The 16794-nt window shown below is 32.2% G+C and overlaps 1 protein-coding gene across 4 annotated transcripts in view; it reads right to left on the bottom strand.

Annotated features, from left to right (window-relative positions):
* The window catches only part of LOC126743659 (storkhead-box protein 1), a 109720-nt gene that overhangs the window by 23005 nt on the left and 69921 nt on the right, over window positions 1–16794 (bottom strand). The window lies entirely within an intron of this gene.

Genomic DNA, 16794 nt, shown 5'->3' with positions numbered 1-16794 from the left:
TTTCGAACTATTGCAACATTGTGTTCTTCCTTGTTTAAATAAAATCGCTCTGTGTCGTGCATAAAAATCAATGCAATAGATTTAAGCTACAATAGAACATATTTAGTTTTGATATGGACTTACATTTTCGGACTCAGAAACATTAAAGAGCAAAAGATTGCTGATCCTATTCTGTCATCTGATTCAATTCAACATCTAAAGCATATTTTCACTGGATACAGTAGATTCACCTTGATTTAAGCTAAATGTTTTATTTTTTATGCTGGAAACAATAGCATCCACTAATTCACTAGTTAGAACAGGAATGCTTGTGGTTATGTCATGTACGGCATATTCCAGTTTGCTGATATATCTGACTTATATTATTTAAATAATCCTTACAATAGAATGCAAAGGCTCTCTTGGATAAGGCAGTTGACGTACTTCTTTAATTCCACCAAAAAATTAAAGTAGTAACTACATTTTACAGTCAATTAAGTTTTTTTTGGGTCGATTTTTTTCTTTTTATAATATAGACTCACATTTTTAATTTTGTTTTGGAAATTGATGAACTCACTAAGAATTATCTTCTCACTCATGTTGTTTTAGTAAAGCAAGTCTATTGTGGGGCTTAACTGTTCGTGTGAGTGTAAACTATAACACTCGATGCACAAAAATAGTCAATTGATTTATTACACTAATAAAAACATTCATTTAAATTGTATTAATTTCTTACTACAATTTAAAAGTCCCGCCAATATTCCGACTGAACCGGCCGCCTAGCGGCTGACCACCGTAACGGACATTCGCCAACTTTTAATGCTGCTGGTGCTGATGGTTTTAGTCGTAAACCTCAAATCACTTATATCATTAATAAATATCTTTCTACTTCTAAATTACCAAAACAGTGGAAAATTGCAAATGTTGTCCCCATTGCGAGAGGAAAAAATTCCATTGAACCTGATTTCTGAAGTTATTGAAAAAGATTATTTCTGAGCAAATTAGCTGCTATATGAGCCAGTCGTACTTTAGACCTCTCCACATTACTACGGCCTATGTCAAACTAACTGATGATATTACGTGGTCGAAGTAAGCAGACGTGTTTGCTGCTTCTTGATTACAGTGAAGCGTTTGATACTGTAAGTCATGAGCTTCTTGCAGAAGGAGTGTAAAAAAAAACGGTCCCCAAATGTCGCTCCAAACGCTCTGAATTACTTTTATTGCAGTATAGCAGATAACCTTCAGTAATGCTTGAGACCATCAGTAGATCTAATGTCTTACTTGTCAGCTGTCAACGTTCCAGTCTCTTTTATGTTTTTGCTTACTGATCTGACAAAATTAAAGGAGTATTGAAATCAATAAAAAACAAAAACAGTTCTGGTGAGACTGGATGAGACTACCTGAAAACATTTTTCTCAATATTCCAGAGAGTCTTGGTAAAAACCATTAATCGGTTCCCTCTTATCTAAAAACACCCAAAGATATTCCAGTCCATAAAAAAGAACACATAGATGATCCTTCTAATTTCCAGAAAATATCACTTCTATCCATCACATGAAAAATCATAGAGAAACTGGTGAAAACTCGTACGCTGTATTCTTAGTAGGTGTCAGTTTAGTTTTCATGAGAATACCGGTGAAAATGATGCTGTGTCTTTAATACTTATACTCTCATATCAATGGCGGGGAAATTCCAGCGGCAGTTTTTTGTGATCTGACTGTGTTAATCATGACATTCTCCTGCGGAAGCTTCACCGCTATGGTTTCAGAGGCGTTCCTCTATCATGGTTTTCTTTATTCCTACTTGATCAATGTCAATGGGTTTTGGTTGGGTCAAATTACTTAGAATATCAGCTATCAATCAAATTCTCTTAAGCTCGTTCCTACCACTACCAGAATTAATGCTTCGGGTACTTGTAAGAACTTGGTCTTTATTTTTGAAGGATCTAACATTTAAAAAATGTCTCTAATTCTTTTAAAAAAATTATATAATTAAGGGCACATTATTATTCATAGAACTCTAATTAAATTAAAATTCTGTGATTTTCTCGAATTTTTAATTTTTGTCTTATTATGATGTGGTCTATTGGCCTGCTCTTTTATTAAAGGTTAACTATATCATTAACTTTTAAAGACTGCAGAACAGCTGCTTAAGATTTGGTTATGGTCTTAGTAATTTTGATCACACTTCTGAATTCTATAATGACTCTGGAAGACTTCAAAAAAGATTTGAGCCACATTTAAATATTCTTGTTTATGAGATAATTATTCATTTTTAACAAGTTTAGTAGATGCTGTGATGTGCATGATTAATATACTTAGCACAATGGCGAGAAGTTAAATAATACTGAAGCATATAACTCCTTTTTATGAAATACCATTCAGCTATAATGCAGCAATCCTGCCACAGCTAGACTATTGTAACTCGGTTTACTACAGCTACCTCACAGAAGAGTATAAAACTAAAATACAATAATTGCCTCAAAATATGTGTATGCGTTTTGCTTATGTAGGTCGTAAGTAGAGATGAGCGATCCGGTGATTGTTGTCAAGAAATGTCGCGCTTTCTTCTGATCTAGGTGACGAATAATATCGAATGCCGGGAATTAATTAGGATTGTTTGTTAACTAAACACAATATATTATTGTTAAAAGCCACAGTTTTATCGTTAACAGAATTTAGGTAATAGATACTATCCCAATTAAGTCTTAAAGCGTCATGATTAAATAAATCCGTATTAATAACACTATAATTTCTACATTTCATTTTAAAATGTCCCTCTTTACTTTTAGGAAACTTAAGACAACAGAATACTAAGTTGTGATCACTAATAGTTTGTGGCAAAGACAACGAACCGACTCCATTAATTGGGAAATGCTGTTTATTTATAATAATGGCATCAAGTAGGGTACTTGTATTGTTAGATATATTCCATCTTGTAGGCTCGGTTATTACTTGATTTAAATCAAATGTATTTAAGAGCGTCAGAAATCTGTCAGAAAGTCTACACTTCTTTAGTAAATTAATACTAATATCCCCCATAGAAACCACATGATGAAATAAATGAACAATATTTGTAAATAGATCCTCAAGGGAATCAAGAAAACTGGTAATATCTGATGAAGGTGGACGATATATCATGGTGAACAAAATATATATTAACAAAAAGTTATCAGTATAAGCCGTCAACCAGGTCTCAGTGAATCCCAAAATGCCAAAACTATTATCAGTTATATAATTTAAAAATTCATCGAATCCAGTATTAAGGGACCGAATATTGAGATGACCACATAAAAACTTATTATTGGATTTTAATAATGCATCTGTTATTTGATACAAGATAAAATATAGTGCCAGTTTTTGAGATTTATGGGGAGTTACTTTCTCGTTAAGAATCATAATTACTCTGATTCTCAAACGCATTTTAAAATCTTAGAATTGGAAAAGAGACGTACCGTAGACTAAAGTTATAATACCAGGATACTATTTTGTCAATCTGTTTATATACTGAAATAAATAAATAAGTGTGTCCCAATTTCCAATCAATTATGCCCTTACAATAAACCTGTTATATACCAATTACTCATAGAAAAAAATAGTGACTTTCATATACATGCGGACTTATTATACCCCAAAGCGTTATTCACATATTATCTCTGGGCTAAATTTCTACACCCACGAACCCATTAGCTTTCTTGTTTCTTTTATTCTTTCATTCGTTTTGTTCTTTTTGGTGATATTAGTCCATGCCGAGGCCCACCCGCAATGCTCTTATAAGATACTTAAAAGAAAATTACATCGAGATTTAAAGATCGGATTCCGTTTCATCTATAAACGTTAATTCGGTATCGGTACGATCGTCTTATCTTAATACGTATGAAATTGAAATACAATCGTTCGATTGGTTCTGCATGGAAATCGTGTCACATAAGTCACGTATTTGAGAAAACGAATTATTTCGATTATAGATGGTTGGAAATTAGATGGGATTGGCTTTTTTTTTTATTATTGATTGTGTAATTTTGTACTAAAACAGTAATAGAACTTTATTCTCTTAGTACGAAATTTGTACAAAACTTCTATAAAAACACTTCTACCATTAACCTTTGACTAAAAAACTATATTCATAATCACGCTTCATTTTTTAATTCACATCTCTCATCTCGTTTATCTCCTTATGTACATCTACGAAGAGAACACCTCGAGACAAAATGTCGTAATTATTAGGTTTATTACGAGCTATTTTTACGGTTGTTACGATTAATATCAGGGTCCGATTCGTGTAGATTTTAAATTATCACAAACACAACTACACAAAAAAATATCACTTTTGCCTGTTTGCCACTGGTAATTTATCTGTAGAAAGGAAGTAGGCAATTTAAAAAAGAACAACTGAACGCTCATTTAAGTAAGTAATTAGCATCGGTAATTAATACTACCCACCAAGAGGATTAATTAAAATGCATTACCAATAGACTTAATAAGTTTGTTAGTCACATGATTACCATGTTTGCTTCTTGTCGCAATCTGATTAAAATTTATTTTATTGCTAAAACGGTTTTATAATTAAGCTAATTCCCACCATACACCGATTTTGAGAAAATTGAACTTTTCCACAAAACACACACTTACCGAGGGTTTTTTTATATTATATAAGCCCCGCATTAACCAAAACGCGATGTAATAACCCGCGTTACATTCACTTTAATAATAATGAATTTTTTTTTTCAATTACAAACGATTATCATTTCGCGGACATCTCGAATGTGGTTTGGTTCTGCAACTTCACAAAATTACTGAAATTTTGCAATTTAACGAAAGTGAAACCCAGGCCATTGTCTTAACGAGCCACAAGATTTTACTGAAGATATCACACGAAAAAAAACATGTGTGTGTGTGTGGTACCATTAATTAGTCGGATTCTTATTCGTGATCATCATTATCATAAAGTTCGTAATGGTGATGGCACATTAAATACAGGATGGACGGAAAAAGTATGAGGAATTGAATACGAGACATCACGGAAGTGAAGTCCTGTTATGTCGTCAAGTGTTGAAAGTGGGTAAATACGAACTGATATTATTTTAATGGTTGTATACCGTAACAAGTTGATCAGAAATATGTTGGTCAGTTAGAATAATCTGACCTTTACGTTCATACCTCCCAATAATAATTTTTTTTTGGCAGTTGAACTTTAAAAATGCTTTTTTTAGTCTATTATAGCGTTTTTACTGTTCGCTTGGGTATAAATTAAAGCCCTCGATACACAAAAATCCTCAACTGATTTTATATACTGTATTTATGTCCTACTACTTATTTCGATTTAAAACTCCCGCCAATATTTAGATTGAACTGGCCTCCTGGCGGCAGACCACTGTAACGGGACATTCGCCAACTGGTCAAGAAATGTCGCGAGGTGTGCATACCGCTCGCTTTAGGTTAATGTAAAAATTTATTGAAAACTATAAACAACCTGTATAAGTCTTGATATAATTTTCTTTAGCCATTGTTACATATATTTCAAAAATAACTTATATACCCTTGGTAATGACTATACTTCCACATCCTCCATTTTCCCTTGTAACGCCTTAATCAACAGTCCAGTGACCTTAGACCAACATTAATTATTTCAGTAGTTTCAAAAATATTAGAAAAGTTCAATCAAGGACTCGTCTTGTTAAAATTTACTCAGAAAATCCTGGAAGATGATACTAGGAGGATGATACTACAGCGCTCCTATTGCTTGATTTTTCTAATGCTTTCGATACCATGGATCATAGGCCTATTATAAATTTGATTTGAATTCATTAAACTTCTGATAGGAAGCAGTAGGGTTTTGTGCAAGTTTATTATTCTTTTAAGACTGTTGATATATTTTGGGAGGTTGTCTGCAATACTTGAAAACTAAATCCTATCAAGTGTTAACCCTAAAAATCTCGCTGTAATTTTCGAGAATATTCAACGAATCATATTTTCCACTTAAACCGTTAAAAAATTGTGATGGTTCCTTACGAACTGTATTACTGAGAAATATTGTCTCTGTTCCTTGTTTATATAAAATGACTCTGTATCGTGTGCAAATAAATTAATCACAGAGTCTGGGAAAAATTGTAGCGTCTTTACTGTGCGTTTGCGTGGAAACTAAAACACTCGATACACAAAACTACTCAAGTAATTTATTACACAGGTTCACACTATAAGAAACATTGATGAACTGTATTTATTTCCTACTAAGATTTAAAAGTCCCGCCAATATTCCGACTGAACCGGCCTCCTAGCGGCTGACCACCATAATGGAACATTCGCCAACTTGTCAAAATATGTCGCGAGGTGTTCACACCGCTTGCTTCAGGTCTAGGTGACGGATAAGATGATTCGCTAATGCCGGAAATCATTTAGTAATTATTTATAGGACTTATTAGCTATTTAGCTAATTTGTTGGTGGGAATAATCATTATAATTTATAGAAAACTATGAACAACCTGTAGATTTATATAAGTCTTGATATCATTTTCTTTAGCCACTGCTACAGATATTTCAAAAATAACTTAAATACCCTTGGTAATGACTGTATATCCACATCCTCTATATTCCCTTGTAACGCCTTTAGCCTTAATCAACAGTCCAGTGACCTTAGACCAACATTAATTATTTCAGTAGTTTCAAAAATGTTAGAAAAGTTCAATCCAGGATTTGTCTTGTTAAAATTTACTCAGAAAATCCTGGAGGATGTACATATGGTTGATACTACAGCTCTCCTATTTCTTAATTTTTCTAAGGCTTTCGATACCACGAATCATAGGCCTATTATAAATTTGATTTGAATTGATTAAACTTCTGAAAGGAAGCAGCAGGGTTCTGTGCAAGTTTATTATTCTTTTAAATTCTTTTAAATTTTCAATTTTTAAAAAATTGTAATGGTTCCTTACGAACTACTGCAACATTATCTCTGCTCCTTGTTTATATAAAATCACTCTGTATCGTGTGCAAATGCATTAATTTATTTTTAACTTAAAAAAAAATGACTGGGAGTCTGGGAAAAAAATGGTAGCGTCTTTACTGTTCGTTTTGGTGGAAACTAAAACACTCGATACACAAAACTACACAACCAATTTATTACACAGGTTCACCCTATTTATTTCCTACTAGGATTTAAAAGTCCCGCCAATATACAGACTGAACCGGCCTCCTAGCGGTAGACCACTGAAACGAGACATTCGCCAAATTGTCCAGAGATATCGCTAGGTATACTCGTTTCGGGTCTAGGCAATGGACAAGATGATTCCCGAATGCCGGAAGTTATTGGGGAGTTTTATTGACGTAATGACTTAATTATTCCAGGCAGTTCCTATAAAGCCTTACGCTTTCCACGAAGTTGAAGTGATTTTTCCAGGCAGTTGCGGGAGATACAAAGCAGTTACAAAACGTGTTTCTCTAATTTTATGTTAAAATAGTTATTGTCCGAAGTAATTTTCATTATTTTATTTAAGCAAATTTCTTTTCCTTGCAGGCAGTTGACTATTCTCAGCATGTTCTCAGTGCCTTGATATTTCTGTTGACGTTTTAGATAGTTGAGCTAGTTTCGTATTATTTCAGACATTTAAAATCATTTTATTTTATTTAATTAATTTCATTTATAAAATTACAATTGCATAAAACAAAAATCCCAGGCAGGTTTTTGATTTTTGCTTTCCACGTTTCCAAGCAGTTAAAAAAAATTCATTAATTTCCATCCAGTTTGCGTACTTCTTTTAAAATAGTTCCTAATTAGACTCACGTTCTCATTTTTTTTTTGGCAATTGAAGTACTCACTAAGAATGATACTTTGTCATATTCTGTTACTAAAGCAAGTCTATTGTAGCGTTTTTACTGTTCGTGTGGGTGTGAACTAATGTGTGACACTTGATATACAAAAATAGTCAAGTGATTTATTACACTAATAAAAACATTTATTTACATTGTATTTATTTCCTACTACGATTTAAAAGTCCCGCCAATATTCCGACTGAACCGGCCTCCTAGCGGCTGACCACCGTAACGGAACATTCGCCAACTTGTCAAGAAATGACGGGAGGTGTGCTCAATGGTGTTGCTCAAGGGAACGCCAATAAGAGTGTTATAAATTGAAATATCAAGGAAAAATTGTAGTGCTTCCTATTACGAACTACTGCAACATTGATTTCTTCTTTGATTAGATAAAATCGGCGCAGTCGATTTATTTTTATTTTAAGAAAACACCACAGAGCCTGGGAAAAAAACTGTATTCTTGAAGTTTATTTTGCCAGATAAAGTACTTGATTTGATGGACTTTTTTTCACAGGCTTGCCAAAATTGCACTTTAGAGATGTACGTTTTATATAGAAACCCTTGGACTTTTTAGCTTGATTTTTCTTTATAATTAACACTAAACCAGGTTTTGGCTAACTACATTTTAGTCCAATAAAGACAATATTTATCTACGTTATATAACAAGAAGTCGACTTTTTATTCGCTACACCCCGAAGGCAAAAAATCCAAAAATTAAACGTTCGGAAATACCGATTTGTTTCGAAAAAAGACGCATAGTGTAGCCGCGATGTGAAAACGAGCCATTTCATGGTTGTAAAAGCAGCCGAAGGCTCGATTTAAATTAAAAATAAATTATCCAATTCCGCTCCGCCTAAGGCCCTATATAACGCTCTTTATTACGATTTAACATATATACAACAGGTATGTTATGGTTTCTTGGTTGTAAAGCGGATCTGACCTAAACTGGTACCCCGATAACACCTAGACTACGTTCGGAAATATTCTGGTTCATAAGTACGTTTTTCAAAAGGTTCCAAGTAATTGTTTGGGATGATGTGGTTGAAAAATGCTCGAAATTAAGGGTTGATTTATATCCTCAGAGTGTGTGGTCTTAATGGTGGTAAATAAGTCATTGCAATATTCCTAGATAGGAATATGAGACACATTATTAAGTTGATTTCCATAGTTCCTCTACAGGGTCGTTGAACAAATTCTGTTTATCATCTACATCATCCGAATCACTAATTTAGTGGGTGCAGTTTGGTTAGTGGTGACTATAAAACCCTAATGGTACATGATGAAGACTGTGATATATCACTATATATATATATATGTAAAACGGAAAGTGATATTATACTTGGGGGTATTTATAGATCAGTTGTTACATTAGGATACACAATATCATAATAATGATACACAATGGATTTCTTTTTTCTCTCCTGAAGTTGAGAAAGACAGGTATATTTTCATAATTTTTAACTATTTGAAAGTTAATTTCTTTGTTCTTCCAGGGAGTTGAAGATGTATAGATGAAGTCAAATAATAACAAATTTGTTAATAAAATCCTGGAAGCATTAAAATCTTGATTTTAAGTAGTTGCAATCATGTTGAAATTCTTTAGAACAGACTTATTATTCAACTGCCTAGAATAAATAAAAAATTTATTGTTTAATTACCTAGAAGAACTGAAAAAAATTGATTTTAAGTAGTTAAAAGCCTTTTTAGTGTATTCATCATCTAAGTTAATTTTTCTGACGTAATTTTGACCCTGAAATGAATCGATTTTGATTGGAATGACTTGATCTTAGTCTGCGGTCTGTGTTAATATTTCTGCTGGTACCACAAAACTCTCTACATGCAAAATATAAACAATTTTAGCGTAAATCTCGTAGATCCGCACCATTGCGAAACCGTTATCTCTCCTAAGAAATCCTCAACAATGCAATGATTAGGACAGCGACCCAAAAGGTAAAACATTTCAGTAATCACGTTTCGCATTGTCGCAATAAAAACCTTTTTTAACAGAAGCGAATTCCCACGAATTTCGATCGCTATCACACCTCCGCGAATTTTTAACTTATGCTAAAACGTTTAATTTAATAAGACAAAAAAAAACAAAATAAACATAAACAGCGGCCATTAAAGACAATAAGTTATACGGCAAATTATAGCGGAAATCTTGGGAAATTATAGTGTACGCGGTCCGGTGTAGCCGCGTTAAGTATCGTTTATCTGAAAAATGCCGAAAACCGCTTCCTCGAACGACACGTTTTGTAAAACTGAAACGTTTTAACATACTTAATTAGTGTTTATTTACTGGCTTATGCCTAATGAAGACTGGAAGAAAGTTTCACTTGCATTTGTCTACGGAAATCCTGAATAATTCCAAGGAAACGAAGCTCCTTTTTCAGCAATAATAGAAGTAGTTAAAACACATTGTTTCACTTCTCTTACCTATCTGAATCTTCTGGAAATTGTGTTTGATACCAAAAAAACAACATTTATTATCCTTTTCCATAACACCTCATATTGAAATATAAAGCGATGAAACTAGAAAAAACATTTCTAATCTAACCAACGATCTTAACCGCCGATCAAATACCAGCCCCGTATTCTCTCTGAGGGAGCGAGCACACCTTGCGACATCTCTGGACAAGTTTGCTGAATGTGTCCTGTTACAGTGGTCTGCCACTAGAAGTCCGAATAGTGAATGGCGGGACGTTTAAATCGAAATAAATAAATACAGTGTAATAAATGTTTCTAATAGTTTTAAGTAATTGTGTTTTGTGTGTATGTGTGTAATACATACGTAATGAGTCATTTGACTATTTTTGTGTATCGAATGACATAAATTCGAACCAGAGCATCAACGCTTGTCACTTTTTTGTTATTTCATTTTCCCTTGGAAAATGCGGTTAAAAGAATAGAGTCAGAGGTAACAGAAGGTTTTATGCCTCAAGATTCAAAACTGCTCTTGGATTTTGCTGATGACATAGAGATAGTAGCTCATTTATTAAACAAATGCGTAGTCCAAGAGTTCTCCTTAGATAACCTAAAAGTGTTTAATTTTGTTTATTAATTATAAATACTTAAAACTTTAATAGATCATACCTATGAAACAAGAGCTAGATACCACCGATACATTAAGCTTCCATCAAGTACAAATAAACTGAGATACATACATTATTTTCGGATGTCAGTAAAACGATTCCTAATTTGAACAATTCTTAGATAACTATAATAATTTTTATGTATTTTTCTTCATTTCTGCATTTGATTTCAATATTGGGAATATTTTAATTATACATATATTTTTTCCTGTCATTATATACATGTAGAGGATCATGGTGTACCTCTATATAATAATTTGGCTAATAATAATAAATTTACTACATGATAATTTAATTTCTAGAAATTATTGCAATTTAAATGGCACACCTAAACTATTATCATAAACAGTAGTCCAAGAGCGTAGGTTCGATTATTAAATTTATAGAAAATATTACATTTTGTACAGGCACACCTGGACTATAAAATTGTAATCAAAGCGCATAAGTCTAATTTTGTCCTATTAATAGATTTTTTACTACTGATACGCCCGGACTTATTTTTTATTAAATGGAAATTATTTTTGTATTACTGTTATCCCTGGATTTTGGATGGGAGATAAATCATTACCAGTTGAATTCTTGGCTTTTTTTTTGGACTGTAACATTAGAAATACTCCCTAAATTATAATCATAAATAGTAGTCCAAGAGCGTAGCAATTAATACATTTGTAGAAAATATTAAATTTTGTACAGGCACACCTGGACTATAAAACTGTAATCAGAGCGCATAAGTCTAATTTTGTGTCCTATTAGTAAATTTTTTACCAGATACGCCCGGACTTATTTTTTATTAAATGGAAATTATTTTTGTATTACTGTTACACCTGGACTATAGATGGGGGATAAATCATTAGCAGTTGAATTCTTAGCATTTTTTTTTGAACATAATGTTATATATACTCTTCCATTAATGGATTTTTTTAATGAATGGCATACCTAAAATATAATCATAAACAGTAGTCCAAGAGCGTAGGTTCGATTATTAAATTTGTAGAAAATATTACATTTTGTACAGGCACACCTGGACTATGAGATTGTAGATAGAGCGTGTAAGTCTAATTTTGTGGAGTCGGAGGTAACAGAAAGTTTTATGCATCAAGATTCAAAACTGCTCTTGGATTTTTCTGATGATATAGAGACAGTGACTCAAACTATTTTTTGGAAAGATTTTCTTCTAGGAAACTTAAAAAAATGTATCTTGTTTATTATAAAATTATTAATTTTTTTATTACTGGCACGCCTAGATTATGACCATAAATACAGGTCTGGACTATAGCATCATCGAACTTTGTTCCATTAATGAAAATTTAATTTCAAGAAATTATTGTATTCTTTAGTATGGGCACACCTCGACTATAAAATTTTAATCAGAGCGCATAAGTCTAATTTTGTGTCCTATTAATAGATTTTTTACCACTGATATGCCCGGACTTATTTTTTATTAAATGGAAATTATTTTTGTATTACTGTTACACCTGGACTATAGATGGGGGCTAAATCATTACCAGTTGAATTCTTAGCATTTTTTTTTTGAACATAACGTTATATATACTCTTCCATTAATGGATTTTTTTAATTAATGGCATACCTAAAATATAATCATAAACAGTAGTCCAAGAGCGTAGGTTCGATTATTAAATTTGTACAAAATATTACATTTTGTACAGGCACACCTGGACTATGAGATTGTAGAGAGAGCGTGTAAGTCTAATTTTGTTCTATTATTCGACTTTTTTACTACTGACTTAACTACCTGGAAATGTCTTTCGAAATATTGGTTTTGAGTAGTTGAAGCCACTAATACAATAATTTCTTTATTCTTCCAGGCAGTTGAGTCGGAGGTAACAGAAGATTTTATGCATCAAGATTCAGAATTGCTCTTGGATTTTGCTGATGACATAAAGGCAGTGACTCAAAATATTTTTTGGATGGATTTTCTTCTAGGAAACTTAAAAAAAATTTTTGTTGTTTATTATAAAATTATTAATTTTTTTATTACTGGTACGCCTGGATTATGACCATAAATGCAGGTCTGGACTATAGCATCATCGAACTTTGTTCCATTAATGAAAATTTAATTTCAAGAAATTATTGTATTCTTTAGTATAGACACACCTGGACTATAAAATTTTAATCAGAGCGCATAAGTCTAATTTTGTGTCCTATTAATAGATTTTTTACCACTGATATGCCCGGACTTATTTTTTATTAAATGGAAATTATTTTTGTATTACTGTTACACCTGGACTATAGATGGGGGCTAAATCATTACCAGTTGAATTCTTAGCATTTTTTTTTGAACATAACGTTATATATACTCTTCCATTAATGGATTTTTTTAATTAATGGCATACCTAAAATATAATCATAAACAGTAGTCCAAGAGCGTAGGTTCGATTATTAAATTTGTACAAAATATTACATTTTGTACAGGCACACCTGGACTATGAGATTGTAGAGAGAGCGTGTAAGTCTAATTTTGTTAAGTCGGAGGTAACAGAAGGTTTTATGCATTAAGATTCAAAACTGCTCTTGGATTTTGCTGTTGACATAGAGAAAGTGACTCAAAATATTTTTGAAAGGATTTTCTTCTAGGAAACTTAAAAAAATTTTTTGTTGTTTATTATAAAATTATACATTTTTTATTGCTGGCACGCCTGGATTATGACTATAAATGCAGGTCTGGACTATAGCATCATCGAACTTTGTTCCATTAATGAAAATTTAATTTCAAGAAATTATTGTATTCTTTAGTATAGGCACACCTGGACTATAAAATTTTAATCAGAGCGCATAAGTCTAATTTTGTGTCCTATTAGTAGATTTTTTACCACTGATACGCCCGGACTTATTTTTTATTAAATGAAAATTATTTTTGTATTACTGTTGCACCTGGACTTTGGATGGGGGACAAATCATTATCAGTTGAGTTCTTGGCATTTTTTTTTGAACATCACGTTGTATATACTCTTCCAGTAATGGATTTTTTTAATTAATGGCATACCTAAAATATAATCATAAACAGTAGTCCAAGAGTGTAGGTTCGATTATTACATTTGTAGAAAATATTACATTTTGTACAGACACACCCGGACTATGAGATTGTAGATAGAGCGTGTAAGTCTTATTTTGTTGAGTCGGAGGTAACAGAAGGTTTTATGCATCAAGAATAAAAACTGCTCTTGGATTTTTCTGATGACATAGAGACAGTGACTCAAACTATTTTTTGGAAAGATTTTCTTCTAGGAAACTTAAATAAATGTATCTTGTTTATTATAAAATTATTAATTTTTTTATTACTGGCACGCCTGGATTATGACCATAAATGCAGGTCTGGACTATAGCATCATCGAACTTTGTTCCATTAATGAAAATTTAATTTCAAGAAATTATTGTATTCTTTAGTATAGGCACACCTGGACTATAAAATTTTAATCAGAGCGCATAAGTCTAATTTTGTGTCCTATTAGTCGATTTTTACCACTGATACGTCCGCACTTATTTTTTATTAAATGGAAATTATTTTTATATTACTGTTACACCTGGACTATGGATGTGAGATAAACCATTACCAGTTGAGTTCTTGGCATTTTTTTTTGAACATAACGTTATATATACTCTTCCATGAATGGATTTTTTTAATTAATGGCATACCTAAAATATAATCATAAACAGTAGTCCAAGAGCGTAGGTTCGATTATTACATTTGTAGAAAATATTACATTTTGTACAGGCACACTTGGACTATGAGATTGTAGACAGAGCGTATAAGTCTAATTTTGTTCTATTATTCGACTTTTTTACTACTGACTTAACTACCTGGAAATGTCTTTCGAAATATTGGTTTTGAGTAGTTAAAGCCACTAATACAATAATTTCTTTATTCTTCCAGGCAGTTGAGTCGGAGGTAACAGAAGATTTTATGCATCAAGATTCAGAATTGCTCTTGGATTTTGCTGATGACATAAAGGCAGTGACTCAAAATATTTTTTGGATGGATTTTCTTCTAGGAAACTTAAAAAAAATGTTTCTTGTTTATTATAAAATTATTAATTTTTTTATTTCTGGCACGCCTGGATTATGACCATAAATACAGGTCTGTTCAATCGAACTTTGTTCCATTAATGAAAATTTAATTTCAATAAATTATTGGATTTTTCAGTATAGGACCTGGACTATAAAATTGTAATCAGAGCGCATAAGTCTAATTTTGTGTCCTATTAATAGATTTTTTACCACTGATATGCCCGGACTTATTTTTTATTAAATGGAAATTATTTTTGTATTACTGTTACACCTGGACTATGAATGGGGGATAAATCATTACTAGTTAGATATACTCGGTGTGTAATTCCGACTCACTTCCATTAATTGATTTTTTCAATTAATGGCACACCTGAACTATTATCATAAACAGTAGTCCAAGAACGTAGGTTCGATTATTAAATTTGTAGAAAATATTAAATTTTGTGCAGGCACACCTGGACTATAAAATTGTAATCAGAGCGCATAAGTCTAATTTTGTGTCCTGTTAATAGATTTTTTATTACTGATATGCCCGGACTTATTTTTTATCAAATGGAAATTATTTTTGTATTACTGTTACGCCTGGACTTTGGATGGGAAATAAATCATTACCAGTTGAATTCTTGGCATTTTTGTTGGACTGTAATATTAGATATACTCGGTGTGTAATTCTGACTCTTCCACTAATGGATTTTTTTAATTAATGGCGCACCTAAATTATAATCACAAACAGTAGTCCAAGAGCGTAGGTTCGATTATTAAATTTGTAGAAGATATTAAATTTTGTGCAGGCACACCTGTACTATGAGATTATAGACAGAGCGTGTAAGTCTAATTTTGTTCTATTATTCGACTTTTTTACCACTGACTTAACTACCTGGAAATGTCTTTCGAAATATTGGTCTTAAGTAGTTGAAGCCACTAATATAATACCTAATTTCTTTATTCTGCCAGTTAAGAAAGACATAATTAAGTTTCCTTCAGCTTCCTGGACTAAATTAAAACTACTAGCCTAATATAGATCCCTAAAAATTCAAGGAGACATAATATATTGATCTCTTTTTTCATTCAGGTAATTAAGAAAGTGAAAGTGAAAAATCTCGAACAAAAACGGAAGGATCCTAAGGACCTAACTTAGATCAAGATTACACTTGTCAACCAAGAAAATATACATTAAATATTTTACACACAGTTTCACGGTTCAAAAATAATCATTTCTCAAAAGAGTCAAACAACGTCACTGCTTAATGAAATTCAGGTACCTAATGTACTTTTAATTCCTACCTTACACCACATCAGAATTTAATCTGGGTACCATAATTAAATTACCAAAGTATAAAAAAGGAAAATATCACAATAGGGAACCGCCCGTGAGATGTCCGTCATCTACCGTCTAATCCGCCACAAATCATATACATCACACATGGTAACGCCAGACGAGGCGAAAGTGTGAGAATTTTTTTTTCTATTTGTTAAAGAATCCGATGTAAAATATACCTTTTATTATTTAAATGACATGGAAAAGTAGAGTGAGTACTTTCTTTGATCTGATGGCGGTCTCGGCTTTGTGTTCGCAACAATACCAATCTCGTTTGGCATTAAAACATAGTTTACATGAGCCTGTTTACTGGGCAAGTTTCATTTAATTGTTGTTTTTTTTTCTTTTTTAATAACAATAATTTTATTTCAAGTCTATTCTTTCAAGCAGTTGAGAAAAAAGGTATAAGGTGCTCTGCGGTATTCACTGCTTTGACAACCTGGAATCATTGATTTTTAGTAATTAAAAGCAGTTAACAACTACGTCTTATTAAAATTACGTTTTTCTGATTTGAATAAAACAGACTCAACTCGATGGAATTTTTTTTTTAAAAGAATGCCTTCATTTCTTTTTT

This window comes from Anthonomus grandis, chromosome 13 (genome assembly GCF_022605725.1).
Source record: "Anthonomus grandis grandis chromosome 13, icAntGran1.3, whole genome shotgun sequence".
In the NCBI taxonomy this organism is placed as follows: Eukaryota; Metazoa; Arthropoda; class Insecta; order Coleoptera; family Curculionidae; genus Anthonomus; species Anthonomus grandis.
The sequence above is the reverse complement of the archived record's forward strand: the minus strand, read 5'-3'. Positions and strand labels throughout refer to the sequence as shown.